This window comes from Bos mutus, chromosome 24 (assembly GCF_027580195.1).
Source record: "Bos mutus isolate GX-2022 chromosome 24, NWIPB_WYAK_1.1, whole genome shotgun sequence".
Lineage (NCBI taxonomy): Eukaryota > Metazoa > Chordata > Mammalia > Artiodactyla > Bovidae > Bos > Bos mutus.
The window spans coordinates 2,667,223-2,686,320 of record NC_091640.1 but is presented as its reverse complement, the minus strand read 5'-3'; the positions used below and the strand labels follow the sequence as shown (position 1 = coordinate 2,686,320).

The 19,098-nt window shown below is 46.9% G+C and overlaps 1 protein-coding gene across 7 annotated transcripts in view; it reads right to left on the bottom strand.

The window, feature by feature from the left end:
* The window catches only part of ZNF516 (zinc finger protein 516), a 100,464-nt gene that overhangs the window by 68,498 nt on the left and 12,868 nt on the right, over positions 1-19,098 (bottom strand). Inside the window, exon 1 of one of the 7 annotated variants that reach the window (XM_070362041.1) lies at positions 15,844-16,568. The exons of the other annotated variants lie outside the window; for them this stretch is intronic. The gene's annotated coding sequence lies outside the window, so the exon portion shown is untranslated. Of the gene's footprint in view, positions 1-15,843; positions 16,569-19,098 lie in introns of those variants that run through there. 7 annotated transcript variants of the gene reach the window in all.

Here is a 19,098-nt window from a genome sequence, read left to right as displayed (position 1 = left end):
TTTGGGCTTCTAAATGTTTTTCTGAGCATTTCCATCATGGCAGGGCTGTCCAGGCTTCCCTGGCAGTTGGGGGCCTGCCATGGCCACACGGAGCCATGCAGTCACACGCACGCCCATTGCCACGCCAGGCACTGCTTGCGATCCTCCCAGACGAGCAACATCCCCTGCAGTTTCCGTTCTTCAAAGTCAGAATCTCCTTCACAGCAAACCATCTCATGACTTTACACACAGGACAACCTACACAATTACTGGGGAAAGAAGAAGAGTCACCACCACAGTCTCCTTAACTGCAACGTACTTGATCGTCTAGAATGTCTGTTCGTGAAAACCCCAAAGCCACAAAGGCCTGAGTCCACACACATGCCCCCGCTACACACAGGGTGCAGAGAAAGATGTGCAGCCCTGCTCAGTAAAGACCACCCATAAAACCAAAGATGGAAATAGGGACATCCCAGAGTTTGTAACTAGTTGATCACATCATTGCTTTCGGCACTGAGATGGCTCCTCCCAGCAGGGAGAGGGCAGGTCTGTGCCTCTTAAAAGCCCTCCGCCCAAAAATACTGTCCCAGGAGCAGCAAGCTGCACAAATGTAGGCAGAAAAAAATCTTACTCATATGCAAACTAACATCCTTCCCACAAGGCTTTCCTAGACAGTAAAACTGAGAGTCCTCAACCTCTCCGCTCGCACCACGCTCTCTCTGCAGAGCTGCTTACCCAGCTATCTCTCAGGGAGAGATTCCTGCAGAGTTGTGCTGGAATTCACCCTCTGATCCTTCGGTCCTAACAAAAACAGAGGTGACCACAGGGCTTCACCACGAGGTGTGTGTACTCAGTTACTTTTCTATTTACCGTCAGACTCCTTTGAACACATTTCCAGTTAAGCTGGGAAGAGCGGTCCCATGCCAAGGTCAAAGTAACACCAGGTCTTATTAGCCTGTCCTCAATCCGCAACTGCGAAAGAGAAGTCCAACGGATTAAACAGGAAGGAATGCTCGCGGAACCAAATCTGACTTTCCCAGAGGGTGGAGGTGACGCTGGTGCTCAGGGGAAGACACTCCCAGCCTCTCAGAGGCTGAAATGACCAGAAGTCCGTATTAAAGTAATTACCTTTTTAAGAAATGTTTGCTATTGCTTTTCAACAAGAAAGAAACAAAGTGCTGTGCCTCTCAAAAGCCCTCTGCCCAAAAATACTGTCCCAGAAGCAACAAGCTGCACAGATGTGGGCAAAAAAAATCCTACTCATATGCAAATATCCTTCCCACAAGGTTTTCCCAGACAGTAAAACTGAGAGTCCTCAACCTCTCCGCTTGCACCACACTCTGCAGGGCCTTTTGTTTCATGGGCTTCCCTGGTGGCTCAGACAGTAAATGTGGGAAACCCAGGTTCGATCTCTGGGTCAATAATATTCCCTGCAGAATGAAATGCCAACCCACTCCAGAATTCTTGCCTGGGAAATCCCATGGACAGAGGCGGCTGGCGGACTACAGTTCATGGGGTCATAAAAAGTCGGACGCAACTGAGCGACTCACACATCTTCTTTGGTTTCAAAATCTTGACTGTCCGTCAATGCCGGCTGTCAGCGCATAGCCAGCAAAGACCTGCCGTGCAGCTTCCTGAGCCCCACCAGGAACACTGCACCCCGAGTGGCTCATCCTGGACCGTGGATCTCAGGGCAGCACCTCCAGGCTGCCCAGCCCTGGCCATCCGCGCTAACAAAGCAGAGAACTGGAGCGGAGTTCCAACCGAGGTGTGCTAGTGATCCCACCCGCTCCACCCCCCCCCCCGGAAAGTCCTGCCGGACATATCTTACAGCGAGCTACAAGAACAGCTCTTACAAACATCTTTTAAAGTCTAAAATGAAGTATTTCTGCTGCATGAGCCACAAGCAGTGCATGGAAGTCTAGCTTCTCCATCATAAACTAAACACACTCTTTGATAAATGACAAGAGCGGGCAGAGATCCCCGGAAATCGGAGTTCATGGTAATTTCCCTTTCTTCACTCGCTCAGGTGACATGTTCTCATCTCCAGGCTAAGCTGGAAGACACAGGTTCCTCCCAACAAAGGGGATGTGAGCACCACTGGTGTGGTCCTGCCAAGCACACGATGGACCCGCCTCTGCAGAGCCAGGGTCCTTGCCGCCTCTTTCCCAGATCTTCCTGAGGGCACCTGCTCCCCCACGCCGGGAAGCTGTCACTGAGTTGTCGGGAGAGAACAGCTAACATGTTTTGAGTGCTTTCCAGGTGCCAGGTATGAGCATATTCCACCCATCAACCCATCTCCCCTGCGAAGGAATTACGGTCATCCTGGCCACTTTATGAATAAGGCAAGTGGGACACAGAGAGGGCCAGCACCTGGCTGAGGTCACACAGCATGGAGGTGGCCGGGCAGGGAGGCCAAGTGCCTTGCTCTGGTGAGGGAGAAACAGAGGCTGGAGCTCCACGCTCGGATATTTAAGAGACCACCTTGGAAATAAAGACGGCAGAACGCAGCAGATGAAAGGGAGGAGAGAAACAGGGGCGGAAAGGCGAAGGCCAAGGGAGGACCAGGCAGAGAGAAGCTTCTAGATCCAGAGGCACGTGATGTGCTGGAGCACGCAGGGAGGCCCGCAGAGACCCCGGTCCCGCCCACGCTCCCGTGCCCACCGCACCCCGATCCAAGCTGCAGGAACACAGAGGCTCTTTGGATTAAAAACACCCAGGTTTCCAACCACTGCTCTTCTGACTTTCCTGGTCCCCAGTGACTCGTTTGAGCACTGCTGGAAATTGCTGAGGTCCCTTGGGAGCAAATATTAATTCGAGCTCCCGCAGTTTCTTGATGTGGGATATTAATTACATTAATCAGGGTTGGGGTCCAGCCGAAGACAGGCACAGCACATGACCGTGTGGCTGCCTCCCCATGCGACTCGGGGCCATGACGTCACCCTGGGACACGCTTCCCCCAGGCTCCTCCTGCATTTGTGCCTCCGTGCCCCCGTGTCACCCCATGCAGCCCAGACCATCTAGGCTCCCACACCACGATGACCACATGCGCACACAGGCCCTTCTCTTCGCACACACTTCACCCCATGGGCCCTGGGACGTGGGGGGAGGATCCGGAAGAGAGCCCTGCCTGGTGGGTCAAATCAGACCCGGGTGTCTGTACCTGTGGAGGGCAGGGGGGCGCCCTGGGCACGTGGTCGGCTCTAGGGGACATGGGCGGAGGAGGGCTCCAGCAGATGCGGAGGAGATGTTGAGGCAGACCTGGAAGGCAGAGGGGACTTTCCAGGTTCACAGCCCACATCTGGGGAACAGAGCTGGCGAGGCGAGCCTGGCTGGGAAGCAGGCCCCAGGGGGCAGGAGGACCCGGAGGGACAAGTGGACAGAGAAGGCCAAGGCAACGGAAGTCCTCACCGTGAGGGTGACCTCAGTCACGCTCCCAAGAACACAGAAAGCTATGTCCCGTGGCCAGGGACCTGCAGCGCCTGCCCAAGGGCCAGCAGCAACAAGGATGGGGCCGACAGGGCAGGGGCTGAGGACGAGATTTCCAAAGGAGAGACTAAAAGAGAGGCCGGGACAGGGCTCCCCAGAGGCTTGACCTGGGGCCTTGGTGTCCAGGACGCAGAGTCCATCAGAGGCACCCTTGGGTCTCAGGGAGCATCACCTGGAGCCCAGGGCCAGAGGAGCATGAACCCAGGGCCGGAGGTCCCATTTCTCTGCCTCAGAGAACAACTGCCTCCCACCAGATCTCCTGCCAGCCCACCTCCCCTCCGCCCACTGAGAACTGGGAGCAGGGGTGACCATTTTCCCCACCGGCTGCAGGTGACAACTGGCTCAGAAGCAAGTGCTGGTCAGGGGATGCAAAGCCAGGCTCTGGTCCCAGTGCTGACCGTGATCTTGAGAAAGACACGACATGTCACATCAACTTACAGTCTGAGCCTCAAAAGCCTTTGGCAATCCGCATAGGCAGCCTCATTTTCAAAGCAGAAGTTTAGTAACTTCCTACATCCGTAGACACGTTCAAACTGTCAGTACATTCAATTCCTGATTTTTTCTGTTACCGGACAAATGCATTTCCGTGGATAGGGCAGCCACGAGCATCACAGCCCCTCAAGGCAGCTCCATTCAACGTAGGAGTCAATGTGGGGCAGTTTGAGTGCTTCTGACCACCACCTGGTCACTTCTTGCTCCCTCAGTCCTGCACGGACAGCCCACCCACAGCCTGATCCAGACTTGTACTTGGAGAATGAGGGGACACCCTGAGGGACCCTGGATTTCCGGGGCCAGAGCCCCGTCTGCACCCATCTGCACGCAGGTTGCCCAGCACCCCTTCCAGATACACAGACGGGCACCTGGAGGGGGCCTCCCAGGGCACCTGAGACAACATGAAAGTGAGACACGCACTCCTGGACTGGAAAGGGCAAGAAACGGCCCATCAACCTCTGCTCCCCACTTTTGCAGAAGTGTATTCATTTACCTGAAATTAGAGACACCAGGATTAAGGCTGGCAGTGTCCCCTGTGTGTGATGAGGAGCAGATCCACGTCCACTTAATAAGAGATCCACCCAAACTAGTTATTTGTGTGACATAAACTCTCACTTGGGGGGAATAAATGGAAAGGCTGATCCATCCTCACCTGTTAACGATCCGGTTTACTCCTCGAAGGAGGGCCTAGGCAGGGTGTACAGCCTGTCCCAGGGCCCCTTCCCATTCTCTATGCCTCCCCAGCCACGAGGGACCTGGGCCGTCTCAGTGTAACACGACTAAGGAGGAACGCTGAAAGAGAACTTCCAGGTCTCAAGCCTCCAACCTCCCCTGTCGGTTTGAGAAGCATTTAAAGTTCGTTCTTGAAGAGTTTTTCTTGAAGCTACAGTCTTTGCACCGGTTTAGCTCTGTCTGCTTGAACATAAATAGCTGATGTAGTCAAGTCAGGCTGTGTGCACAGTTCCCTCGCCTGCTAAGAGAGGTTTTGCCTTCTCCCGGCAAAATGTAAAATTAGTAAACCGTGCCGCACGGTGAGGTCACCAGCCCAAAATTACACCCAAACTTATTATTATTAAGGATTTGGTGTCCTGTTTTTCTATTGCTAAGAAAGTTACACTCATTATAGCTTTATATTTAGAGGGCTTTTTAAAAATAAGTTTGAGAACAGATCTATGAATGTCTGTATTGTACAGAGTTAGACAGTTACAAGAAAGTACTCATGATTTTAGCTTACATATTTTCCCTTCGACATTGAAAGAACCAAAAATCTAGTAACAGTTTCCACTACTGCATTTAGGGGAAAAGTGCTTTCTTTCAATGTAAGAAGAAACTAAATAAAATTATTGGGTTGGGCCAAGGGAGGAGATTCACTTTTTAGATAAAAGGGATTTGGGTAATTTTCGTCTCCTGACCACAAAACTTTAATATTTTAAAAAATATAATCTTCATTCTGGGATTAAACAGAGAGTTCATTTTCTCTTTTTATCATCTTTTCTTCCCAAATCCTGGCTTCTGAAAGGTTAAGTCACACTGTACTTAGAAAAACACACATATTTGCCTTATGTTCCTTTCAAGTAATATTCATTAATTTAAAAACCAATGTAAGCACTGAGTACATTTAAAAATCGTTAAAATAGTAAACACTACACACACATACACATTATATATATTTTACCACAATAAAAAATGCAAAAGTGTCTATTTTAAATGTTTAAAATCATTTAAAATGTTTTAATACTGTACTCCCTTAAGAGTCTTAACACAAAACATAAATGAACAATATTTATAGAATCAACTCTTAAAATTACATAAAATCTGTTGCGCTGGGAACAGTATTATGCCAAGTGAGGATTAGACCTTGCGATGTCAGAGGTCATCGCTAGAACCCACCAACTGTTTAGAAAAGTTTTCCTCTAGATGAGGCAGCCAATTTTCATGCCAAATTTGGAACAGCCTGTCTCTAAATTCCCTGTTACACTTCATGCGCTCTGCTGAACTCTGTGGGCCGAAAACTGACAGAAAAGTGTCCCTTTCCACCCCCCCCCCCAATAATTTTAACTTAACTCTGGAGCAAGTCAAGAGTTTTCAGAATACAATTTGAATTCGAATACAGAAAGAAGAGTTCCATTAAGGATATATTTCTATCCAACACAAACATGCCTCCACACAGTGACTCTTTTCGCACTAACAGCTTGAGAAATTCCAAGTTCAAGTTATTTTAGAGGCAGCATTTAACTGACACCGTGTGGTGTTCTGATCCAAGGAGCCCTTTTATAAATCAGCTTTGGAATGTCCCACTTCTTCCTGACTCGAAATTCCATACGAATCCTATTCTGTGCTCTCTGGTTTATTCTGAGAATTTTAATCCACTTCATTTTTTGTAACAAATATTTTACAACCATCCTCAAGCCAAAAGCCCTGAAGTTCTGACCTAATTCACATTAGGAACTTCTTATCTGTGATTTTATATAAATCCTACATACTGCATAGCTTACCCTACCCTTGACAATGCTTCCATAAAGTTCCATAAATCTGATCTTTTAAATTCCTTTTATATTCCTTTCTCCTTCTTAAGTAATTTTCTTAAAAAGTATTTTTCTAAGCTGATTAATTAAAAGACAACTTTCAAATGCCTTATTCTACCCACATCAAAGACATGAACTTCAGTCTCTCTCACCAACCTATGGGCCAGAAGAAATTAGAAACAGATAAAAACATTACTGCTATTAAGAATTTTCAAAGAATAATTTTACCAGTATGCACAATGTATCAGCAGTTCAGAAGTTACGACATTCATCAAACCCTCAACCTCCTGCACTTAGAAGGCAGGCATCCTCTACCACCAGTGTCCTGGCACTAAAGGAGAGAAGGCCAGACTGTATCCTCCAGCCGACACCTGGCAAGAGGTGGGAGCCAGTGCTCTCAGGGGTTCCTGGGAGGTGTGGCCTCTGCACCAGGAGGCGTGGTCTCTGTAAGAGAGGCAAGGCCCCTGCACTGGAAAATGGGGACATTACTGGGAGGCGTGGCCCCTGTGCTGGGAGGTGTGGTCTCTGCACCAGGAAGCGTGGCCTCTGCATTGGGGGTGTGGTCTCTGCACCAGGAGGCATGGCCTCTGCGGCAGGACTCGTGGTCTTTGTAAGAGGCAAGACCTCTGCATTGGGGGTGTGGTCTCTGTACCAGGAGGTGTGGCCTCTGCACCAGGAGGCGTGGCCTCTGCGGCAGGGGGCATAGCCTCTGCAACAGAACTCGTGGTCTCTCTAAGAGAGGCATGGCGTCTGCACTGGGAGGTGTGGTCTCTGCACCAGGAGGCGTGCTCTCTGTACGAGAAGCGTGGCCTCTGCACTTCTCCGGCCCTAACTGTGCCGGTGTGCGGAGTGGGTGCTCTGTAACCTGTCCGTTTCTGAGGAAGAAGGGGGAACACCAAGTGTTTCTGGGACCCGGCAGGCCCAAGCCGCTGCTGTCCGAGCATTCTCGCAAGAGCGGTCAGGCCTCTTCCCGAACATGTTATGGCCTCACACAGCTGTGTGGGGTAATTGGACAGTGATCCTGGCCCAGTGGTGCCCGGGCCCCATACGCACCACGTCTACACTGGGCCTCCCTCCATCTACCACCTGCCCAAACCATCACCACGTCTCCAGGATCGCACCCTCCAACACCTCTCTCAGGTCCCCCTTTTCTCCAGTCTTATGGTCACTGGTCTGCCCGGAGTACCACCCTCCCTGAGCACTGCCCAGCATCATCTTCTGAAAATGGACTCCTCTCAGTCCCCTGCTCTGGTGAGCACTCTGCTGCAGACACTGAGGGGTCACCCAGAACCCATCACCTCATAACTGGTGAGAGCCCAGCGTCCTCAAGATCACTCACAGCCCTTAAAGACCTCTCAGACGCCACCTGCTGTCCTCACACACGTATGTATGTGTACACACACACACACAAACGCACACACATGCACCCACATGCCCTCCAGGCTCTCTGAGGCTCTGACCGCTGCCCACAGCTCCGTCCTGACCCAGCACCCTCTCCTCAGAGAACCAACTTCCACAAGGGCCCCAGTCCTCACCACAACCTCCTTTACAATCTACTGGGAAAAAGAATCCAGTCAAACACGTGACTCAGAGAACTCACACGCAAAACAATAAAAATGAAACAAATCTGACAATGATCATTGAATCCAATAGGCAAAGAAATGTGTAGATAGAATCAAGTCTAAGTATTTGTGAGGTATATATAAACATGCAATTGTTACATTTTTTACAAGACATTATATACAACATAAGAATAATAAATTTACAATTGTAGACTAAAACCACATGCAGAAAAGGAATTACAATAGCACGTGGGAAGAGGGGAAGAAATGAAGAAAGGGAGGAAGGGAACAGAGGCGCTCTCATTTCTTCATCCTCCCTGAAGAGGAAGTCAAATTATGTTGTTACTGAAGTCGATAAATTGAGAAACAGGGGTTTAAGCAAAAGTTATAAATATAACCACTGACAGAACTGAAAACACAGAACCTTCTATCTTCTGATTTCAAGGATTAAAGAAGAGAAACATGATTCTTTTACCAATAAATAAAAAAAAGCATAAAATCAGATAAAAGTTTTTCTAAGTAGGAAAGAACATCTAATCTGTTTCAGCAAAAAATATAAATGGATCAACTTATTTATTTAAAAAGACTCAATGAAGGGCTTAACAACTAAATCCAACTCTTTGCCCTGTACAAAAGACACCCCAAATGAAGAAATTCAGAAAAGCTGGATAACATATAGATAAAATAAAACAGAAAAATGCAAATAAACAAGAATGAAAATAGAAATATCACTAAAAGTTTAATTCATGGTTTGAAAAAGGTATTCAATTGCACAAAAGTCATATTATAATGATTAAGGGTAAAAAAAGAAACCATCAGGGATGATGAGGCTGTCCTACATGTTAAAATCATATAACACAGAACCAAATACATAAAGCAAACACCCCAGTGAATACATGGATAGATCACAGGAGACAAAATGGATCTGGGAGAATTAACAAATCTCTCTTAAACCTAGAGATTAAAAAGGCAAAAACAATAGTAGACGTGAATGAAACAGTAGGGATTATCGAGTATGTAACATCAGACCCCGTACTCGCCAGTTTGCTAAACTAAGGATAGAACATAAGGCAGCTACATGCTGACCACAAAGATGGGCTCTAACGGTTCCATAAATCAGAAACAGCGCAGGTCTCCCAAGCTTCAGATATAATAATGTGACAGCAAAAACTACCAAGTGAAAGCAAAAACAACAGTAACAAAAGATCAGCCATTTGGAAAATTTTGAACTTTCCGTAACAACTCCTGGGGCAGGAGAAGATCATGGGGCAACTGCAAACCTCTCCTGAACCCCTCTGTGTCAAAATGTATGGGGCACACACAAAGCTGAAAGGGTAACCAGCTGTGGGATTAAAAATAGAGAAAACATGTACGTGAAGTATTCAAGTCAAGAAGTAACCAAAAAAGCCTTAAAAGCCTTAAACTTGAATTTTAAAAGGTAACTACAAATGAGAAAAAAACCCAGCAAAATTGATAAAGTCAATAATTGGCTCTTTGATAAGCCCAATGAATGAGAAAACTGACAAGCTGGCCTAATCAAAAACAAAAAATAAAGTAGGAGCTGGGGGAAATTAAATCCATGGACCACCAAAGTAAGGAGAATTAAAAGAATATAATGTTCTTCAAAGCTCTACATTAACAAATGTGATAATATTGAAAGAAATTACTAATTTTCTATTAAAATATTCTTTACCACCTGAGCCACCAGGTAAGCCCTAAATAAACATCCAAAATCTATTCAGGAATCAATAGAAGAAGCAACAGAACAATAATCAGGTAAGAAATCAAAAGGCCTGTCACACACACATTCACTTGCTCAAATGCAAAAAAAAAAAAAAAATCAGTTACGGTCATACAGATTTTGAGAAACAACTTAGATGGAGGCTATTTGAATGTTTCTGGAGCAAAAAGACCTTACACAAAGTGAAGAAGAGAAAAGAGATAAAAAGTTTCTCATGATGTACTCTGCATATAAGTTAAATAAGCAGGGTGACAATATACAGCCTTGACGTACTCCTTTTCCTATTTGGAACCAGTCTGTTGTTCCATGTCCAGTTCTAACTATTGCTTCCTGACCTGCATATAGGTTTCTCAAGAGGCAGGTCAGGTGGTCTGGTATTCCCATCTCTTTCAGAATTTTCCACAGTTTATTGTGATCCACACAGTCAAAGGCTTTGGCATAGTCAATAAAGCAGAAATAGATGTTTTTCTGGAACTCTCTTGCTTTTTCCATGATCCAGTGGATGTTGTCAATTTGATCTCTGGTTCCTCTGCCTTTTCTAAAACCAGCTTCAACATCTGGAAGTTCACAGTTCACATACTGCTGAAGCCTGGCTTGGAGAATTTTGAGCATTACTTTACTAGCGTGTGAGATGAGCGCAATTGTGCGGTAGTTTGAGCATTCTTTGGCATTGCCTTTCTTTGGGATTGGAATGAAAACTGACCTTTTCCAGTCCTATGGCCACTGCTGAGTTTTCCAAATATGCTGACATATTGAGTGCAGCACTTTCACAGCATCATGTTCCAGGATTTGAAATAGCTCAACTGGAATTCCATCACCTCTACTAGCTTTGTTCGTACTGATGCTTTCTAAGGCCCACTTGACTTCACATTCCAGAATGTCTGGCTCTAGGTGAGTGATCACACCATCATGATTATCTTGGTCGTGAAGCTCTTTTTTGTACAGTTCTTCCGTGTATTCTTGCCACCTCTTCTTAATATCGCAGGGTACATCATGAGAAATGCTGGGCTGGAAGAAGCACAAGCTGGAATCAAGATTGCCTGGAGAAATATCAATAACCTCAGATATGCAGATGACACCACCCTTATGGCAGAAAGTGAAGAAGAACTAAAAAGCCTCTTGATGAAAGTGAAAGAGGAGAGCGAAAAAGTTGGCTTAAAGCTCAGCATTCAGAAAACGAAGATCATGGCATCTGGTCCCATCACTTCATGGCAAATAGATGGGGAAACAGTAGAAACAGTGGCTGACTTTATTTTTTTGGGCTCCAAAATCACTGCAGATGGTGACTGCAGCTATGAAATTAAAAGACGCTTACTCCTTGGAAGGAAAGTTATGACCAACCTAGATAGCATATTCAAAAGCAGAGACATTACTTTGCCAACAAAGGTCGTCTAGTCAAGGCTATGGTTTTCCCAGTGGTCATGTATGGATGTGAGAGTTGGACTGTGAAGAAAGCTGAGCGCCAAAGAATTGATGCTTTTGAACTGTGGTATTGGAGAAGACTCTTGAGGGTCCCTTGGACTGCAAGGAGATCCAACCAGTCCATCCTAAAGGAGATCAGTCCTGGGTGTTCTATGGAAGGACTGATGCTAAAGCTGAAAATCCAATACTTTGGCCACCTCATGCGAAGAGTTGACTCATTGGAAAAGACTCTGATGCTGGGAGGGATTGGGGGCAGGAGGAGAAGGGGACGACAGAGGATGAGATGGCTGGAAGGCATCACCAGCTCGATGGACATGAGTTTGGATGAACTCCGGGAGTTGGTGATGGACACGGAGGCCTGGCATGCTGTAATTCATGGGGTCACAAAGGGTCGGACTGAACTGAACTAAACTGAAACCAAAAGTTATCTGAGACAACAGAGCACAGAGCTACTGTCCTAATAAAGAAAATGTTCTTACAAAGCAACAAATCATAAATAACTCAGTGAAAAACTGACCGAGTTAAGTGAACAGGTGGTTCACAAGAGAAATAATAGTCAACAGACACTAAGAAATGCTCAATGTGGCTTTAAAGTTTTAAAATCTGGTGCGTATTTTCCCTATCAGATTGCCCAAGACTGAAAGACTGATAACATCAAGAGCTGACAAAGACAAAGCCTCACGTCCCTGACTGCTGCTGAGGGTGTGAAATGACAGTTTGATATCCTGATGGAAACTCGACAATATCACTCAATGAAAACGCCCCTTCCGGCCAAAAACTCCATCTTGGGGACCTAATCCCAAAGAAACATTCCAACACATGCACAAAACCACGTGTGTCAGAGAGGCTCTCTGCACACTAGGAAACCCTCAGCGACACAAGCGTCCATTACGGGGACACACGCAGTGCAGCTTCCCAGGGCAACATCCAGCTGCTGGCTCCAGGCCCTGCCCACTGGCTGCTCCCACCAGGTCCCCTCCCTGTGGCTCAGAACAGACCACACGGGGTACTGGGCACTTGAAAACCAGGATGGGGTGTGCCAGCCGCTACACTCTGCTCATCCCTTAAGAAGAGTACGTTGTAGGACTTATCTGGTGGTCCAGTGGTTAGTACTCTGCCCTTCCAATACAGGGGGTGAGGGTTCGACCCCTGGTTGGGGAACTAAGATCCCATAACCACTCAAAAAAATTGAGAAAATAAGTTGACAGAAAACTCCCATTTTAATTTTGGGGAAAAAAAACCTGATACTGGGAAAGACTGAGGACAGGACGAGAAGGTGGTGACAAAGGATGAGGTGGTTGGATAGCATCACTAACTCAAGGGACATGAGTTTGTGCAAACTCTGGGAGATAGTGGAGGACAGGAAAGCCTGGTATGCTGCAGTCCATGGAGTCACAAAGAGTCAGACCGGATTTAGCAACTGAACAACATGTATGTATATTAAAAATCCAAGTACATTCATGAAGCTGATGGACTTCAATGCCTAATACAGTGATTGATATCGAGAAGGCAGTCAGTACACAGCAGCCTGCATAAAGTAAAAATTACAAAAACATTGTGAAATGTCACACACGGCCTTTTTTCTCAAAATGCAACTTTTACTTTGGATTGCAAATATCTCGATGGCAAAGATAGTAAGAGTCTTTGCAGTCTACCAGCTATGCATTTTGTACAATTATTCGAAAAGAAATAGTTTAATTTCAGCAAGGAGAATGCTACCCTAAGTATTTGTCTATAATTCAATTGTTCAAATACGTGATTGAAAATCAATTAACAAGTCATCAGTTATCAGTTCAGTCACTCAGTCATGTCAGACTCTTTGCAACCCCGTGAATCACAGCATGCCAGGCTTCCCTGTCCATCACCAACTCCCAGAGTTTACCCAAACTCATGTCCGTGGAGTCGGTGATGCCATCCAATCACCTCATCCTCTGTTGCTCCCTTCTCCTTCTGCCTTCAATCTTTCCCAGCATCAGGGTCTTTTCACATGAGTCAGCCCTTCACATCAGCTGGCCAAAATATTGGATTTTCAGCTTCAGCATCAGTCCTTCCAAAGAACACCCAGGACTGATCTCCTTTAGGATGGACTGATTGGATCTCCTTGCAGTCCAAGGGACTCTCAAGAGTCTTCTCCAACACCACAGTTCAAAAGCATCAATTCTTCGGTGCTCAGCTTTCTTCACAGTTCAACTTTCACATCCATTCATGACCACTGGAAAAACCATAGCCTGGACTAGACAGACTTTTGTTGGCAGAGTAATGTCTCTGCTTTTTAATATGCTATCTAGGTTGGTCATAACTTTTCTTCCAAGGAGTAAGCATCTTTTAATTTCATGGCTTCAGTCACCATCTGCAATGAATTTGGAGCCCCAAAAAATAAAGTCAGCCACTGTTTCCACTGTTTCCCCATCTATTTGCCATGAAGTGATGGGACCAGATGCCATGATCTTCATTTTCTGAATGTTGAGCTTTAAGCCAACTTTTTCACTCTCTTCTTTCAATTTCATCAAGAGGCTCTTTAGTTCCTCTTCACTTTCTGCCATAAGGGTGGTGTCATCTGCATATCTGAGGTTATTGATATTTCTCCAGGCAACCTTGATTCCAGCTTGTGCTTCTTCCAGCCCAGCGTTTCTCATGATGTACTCTGCATAGAAGTTAAATAAGCAGGGTGACAATATACAGCCTTGATGTACTCCTTTTGCTATTTGTAACCAGTCTGTTGTTCCATGTCCAGCTCTAACTGTTGCTTCCTGACCTGCATACAGATTTCTCAAGAGCCGGGTCAGGTGGTCTTATATTCCCATCTCTTTCAGAATTTTCCAGTTTATTGTGATCCACACAGTCAAAGGCTTTGGCACAGTCAATAAAGCAGAAATAGATGGTCTTCTGGAACTCTCTTGCTTTTAACAAGTTATTTACGCTGAACTCCACCCCCACCAAGGGCTTCCTCAGTGGCTCAGTGGTAAAGAATCCACCTACAATGCAGCAGACGCAGGAGACTTGGGTTTGATTGGGTTGGGAAGATCCCCTGGAGAAGGAAGTGGGAACCACTCCAGTATTCCTGCCTGGAAAATACCAAGGACAGGCTACAGTCTAAGGGGTCGCAAAGAGTCGGACATGACTGAATGAAGGAGCAGAAGCAGACCTAAAGGAAAAGTGCCGTGTCTTCGTTCTTCGTACCATTTTGTGAACTTATATGTAACTTGTTTTTGAAAACCTCTATGTCTTCAAAGTGAAGTACTGTGTCGGTCTTTACCCCTTACACAAGAGAAACACAGCATACGGTTCGGGCCCCAGATGTCCACGTTTAATTCTGGCTCAATTATTAAAATGTGAAGCTTCATATTAATTTCCAGAATAATGACATTCAGATCAACTCTCTGCCAGAAAATGGGATGCTACCAAAGAAGACAAAGTTTTGGGAGAATGGGAAAGGACATCATTTGTGCTCAGCTCCCACGAATCCTCAAAATTAAAAATAGGACAGAGCTCATATTCATAGCTTCAACTTCAGACATCTTACGGTGAATTAAGCGTGCAAGTGGAGAGGAAAGAAATTCTGCCCCATGTGATTAAATGTAAGCCTGCAATCCTGTGTCTGCTTCCCACTAACCTCCAAGACCAGCCATGGTTTGTCTAAGAAAGGGATGTTTTAATCAGAACACTTGAATTTATTGTCATCCTGAAGTCCCATCTGACTAGCAGATCCTCAGGCAAATGAATACCCATAAATTTCACATGACAGGTAGAAACCGCCTAAGCTCTTTGAGCCCCCAGATGTGCAGCCAATTCAGGGTGACCATCTCCGGGGCCTTCAATCTTTTCTTAGCAAAGGACCCACTTATGAAATCCAACTGCGAAGAACTGACTCATTGGAAAAGACCCTGATGCTGGGGAAGACTGAATGCAGGAGGAGAAGGGGACAATGGAGGATGATATGGTTGGATGGCACCACCGACTCTATGGACATCAGTTTGAGTAAACTCTGGGAGTTGGTGATGGACAGGGAAGCCTGGCGTGCTGCAGTCCATGGGGTCGCAAAGAGCTGAACACGACTGAGCAACTGAACTGAACTAACTGATGAAATCCAACACGTTGAGCATGTAAATTGGCAAAACTCTGCTAAGAATGTCAGGTCCACACAGTAAAAAGTGGTGATCCTGACACCGACAGTTCTCATTTCTCCTTTAAGTGGAAATATCCCTTTGCCTCAACCTGCACACATCTAAAGCAAGGTTTAGCTAGGCCACTGAAACAGAAAAAGAGAAACAGCGCTTTTTCTCAGAGCTGAACAGCGTTGATCTGGACTTTGTTATCCCACAGGAATGCCAGCCGATCTTTTTTTTTCTTTTAGGTCCGGTAAGTTTCCTGAACACTGATACTGTGAATCCATAGGCGAGAGAATCAACAGAATTCTAGTCTGTTTCAACACCATTTATCTTTCCAAAGAAGCATTTCGGTGATTGATAGGGTGAGAAATGCAACGTGACCTTCAGTCTAAATACTAAAGTCTAAACGCAAAATGTGCTGACCGGAACCTGGACTCTCAGGCAGGAGCAGCAGGTAGACCATAGCCTGGAGGCCAAGAGCAGGACCAGCCCCACAATCAGGAAGCAGTTTAACCAGGTCTCACCTCAAAAACGTGACAGCTTAACAGCCAGCAGGAGCAGCAGTCTCAAGATTCGTGGGGACACAGACTCGCTCTGCGCCGACTCCTGGAATGGCAGGGTTTTGTGCCTGACTGTGGCAGGTAATAAATATACTGACACAATGTGATTCTCTTGCAATTTTAAACCCGTAAATCCCCTTCCAGCTGGTAGCCAAACACCCCCATCACACTCGGCCACACTCACGACATGGCCCACTGTAAAGCCCACGGGGGCAGGACCTCCGTGTCTCTCACTGTGATGCCTTACAGCGCAGGAATAAGACACAAACCATCCTCAAAAACACTGCGGATACGAAGGAACGGAATCATGACACTACATTTAACCCTCTTCTCCTTAAAAGAAGCATCACCCTCTTAAAGGAGGTCCATTTGCTCTTATTACTGACTTGACTCTTCCCTCTGAGAAGCAGCTTTTCTGAACTGTTGCTGCCCATCTGGGGAAAAGGAATCTTCATTGTTATTATTATTAATAGGGTTACACTGAAATGACCTACTTTAAGAAGACTGATGAAGGACACTGGTTCCAGGTCCATTGTGAGGGAAAGAGGTTTTCCCTTTGCATCCACACCGCCCTCCTGAGTGAAAAGCCCCCACCCTGGCATTTCCACGAGCTTTGATACAGAGCTCAAAGCATACTGCGTTCTCATCCAACCCCCGTATTTCACATCTCAGGACCTGGGAGCAGAAACGAGATGGGCACTAGGTCATCCGTGAAGAATGTGAGGGGAGGCTCTGCAAAACCATAATCTCAGAAAAACACTCTGCTCCTCCGCACAGAGAGCGTTTTGTTGGTGTCTGATCATCATTACAACAACGACACACAAAATTATCAGTGAACTCTGCCTGGGGTTTACACTCCAGGCTTACCTTAAGCCCCCAGGCAAACTAGACAGTTTCCATGTTTTATACAGTCGCTTTCTGTATTGTGAGGTTAATAAAACAAAAATGAGGAGAATTAAGATTTAAGCCTTAATAGGCTTCCCAGGGAGGGCTTTCCTGGTGGCTCAGTGATCAAGAATCCACCTGCAGGAGATCCAGGTTCCATCCCTGGGTCTGGAAGATCCCCTGGAGGAGGGCACGGTTACCCACTCCAGTATTCTTGCCTGGAGAATCCCAGGGACAGAGGAGTCTAATGGGCTACAGTCCATGGGGTCACAAGAGTCAGATGCAACTGAGCACCTGAGCACACACGTATGCTGAATATAAAGAACATCTATCTAACTGAATTAGACCACAGGTCTCACCTGCTTGTAAAATAAACAGACTTTTTCTTTAATGTGCAAAAAGTAGGAAGAATTAAATGCCTTTTATGCTGGATGTAAAGTTTATATTTTTACATGCTACATATAAAATTACCACTAGATGAGACAGAATAAACCAGAACCATCACAACTTTCCTTCTGTGTTCTGAAATTCCTGAGTGGCCTTCATCTGCAGTTTAGTCTGCTCTCGGGCTCCCTTTCTTTTTGGTGCACTGCACACTGTGCTCTTCGGGCCCTCGGGGGAGGCCAGCGTCTGACCCCATTTCACAGATGAACAAGTTAAGGCACACGGGCTTCACAACCAGCCAGAAGTCAACACGACTGGATATGAGACAGGAAGCCAGAGGCTGCATGTTGCACTACAACTCCTTCCCACACGCCTGCAATCCGGGATTAACACACCTGAGTTACCGGATGCTGCATCAGAGGCAGGGGCCCAGCTGCAGGAATCCGGAGGAATATCTGGACAGGCCGGCTCCTGCTTCCGAGGGTGCTGGGCCAATTTACCAGGGACTCTCCAGAGGACAGACACACGGCGGGGTCAGCCTCGGGCTGCTGGACACCCCAGTGCCTCCTTCAGCTGCCCTTCCCAGCACCCCACACACACTGCTCCTGCACAGACCTTGAGAATGGTAGAAGGGAACTTTTATCCCTTAATTATGCTGCTCTGATTCTGGAAATATCTGAGATATTTCCAAAGTGTCCTGCACCGCCCCTTAGAATCCTTGTCTACCAACAGCTGAACGGGGGGAGTGCAAGTCCCTGATGAATCTCAGCTCCGGCTCCCACCCCCGACAGCATCTCCAGCCCCACAGCTGTTCCAGCCCCACAGGGTCCAAATCGGGCAAGGCCACGTCGGGCTGAGCTCCGAGTGTAAGATCCTCGGGGATTTCCACGGCTCAGAGCGAGACAGAGAGCCAAGAACATCTCAGTAGTAACTTTTACGTCATTACGTGTTCAAGGAACATTTTGGATCTACCAGGTTAAATAAACCATATCATTAATTTTACCCATTTCTTTACCCTTTTTGCATGGGGTAACTAGAAAATCAAAACTGAAAATGTTCTACTACCAGGCAGCACGGCCTAGCAGGATGGTCAGCCCACTGGGGCCAGTCAGCTTGCCAGCCACCTGTTTTTGTGCAGCTTGTGTATGAGCTGAGGACGGTGGCTGGGGTAAAAATCAAAGAGAGAATAGCATTTTATGACATGTGAAATGACATGAAATCAAGTTTCAGTATCCACAGAGCTTGTTTACTCACCGATACGCTGTCTGTGACTGCTTCTCTGACTGCTACAAGGCAGACAGAATGAGCCCCTGCAGAGAAATTCTGGCCCACAAAGCCCCAAATGTTTACTATCCGGCCCTTCACAGACAAAGGCTGCTGACCCCTGCCCAACAAGGACCTGGCTTCCCAAGATCGGGCCCTCCTGGGCTTTGGTGCAGGCTCTGCAAGCCGACCTGAAGAACAGGGGCTGGGACTCCTGGCTGGCTGGACGACTGGACGCTGACGCAGGGGTCTCCTCACTTCAAATCCCCAGACCACCCTGTAAATTCCTCCTTCTGCTCATCTTCACATAAGACACAACCACACACTGCACAAGGCCCGCCTGCTCGGGGGCCGGTCCCCGCTGAGGGCACCCTGACCCTGGCTCCCAGTCCCCCTGGTGACGCATCAGTCACCCAGGCCACTTTGAACAGAGGCCCAGAGGAGGGACACTGGTCTTCCACGACGTGATCTCCACAGAGAGACACAACTCCAGGGGGCTCAGACCAAGACTCAAAGTTAGGTTTCAACAAGCATGAGGAGGGTCAGACTCCAGGTGACTACCCAGAATCTGGTCTGCTCAAACGACCCAAGTTCCTTAACCACGAGGGTCTCCTGGGGGCAAGGGGCTAGAATGAGCTCCTCTCTCCTGACTGTGACGAATACCAAACAACACACAGAACGTGACAG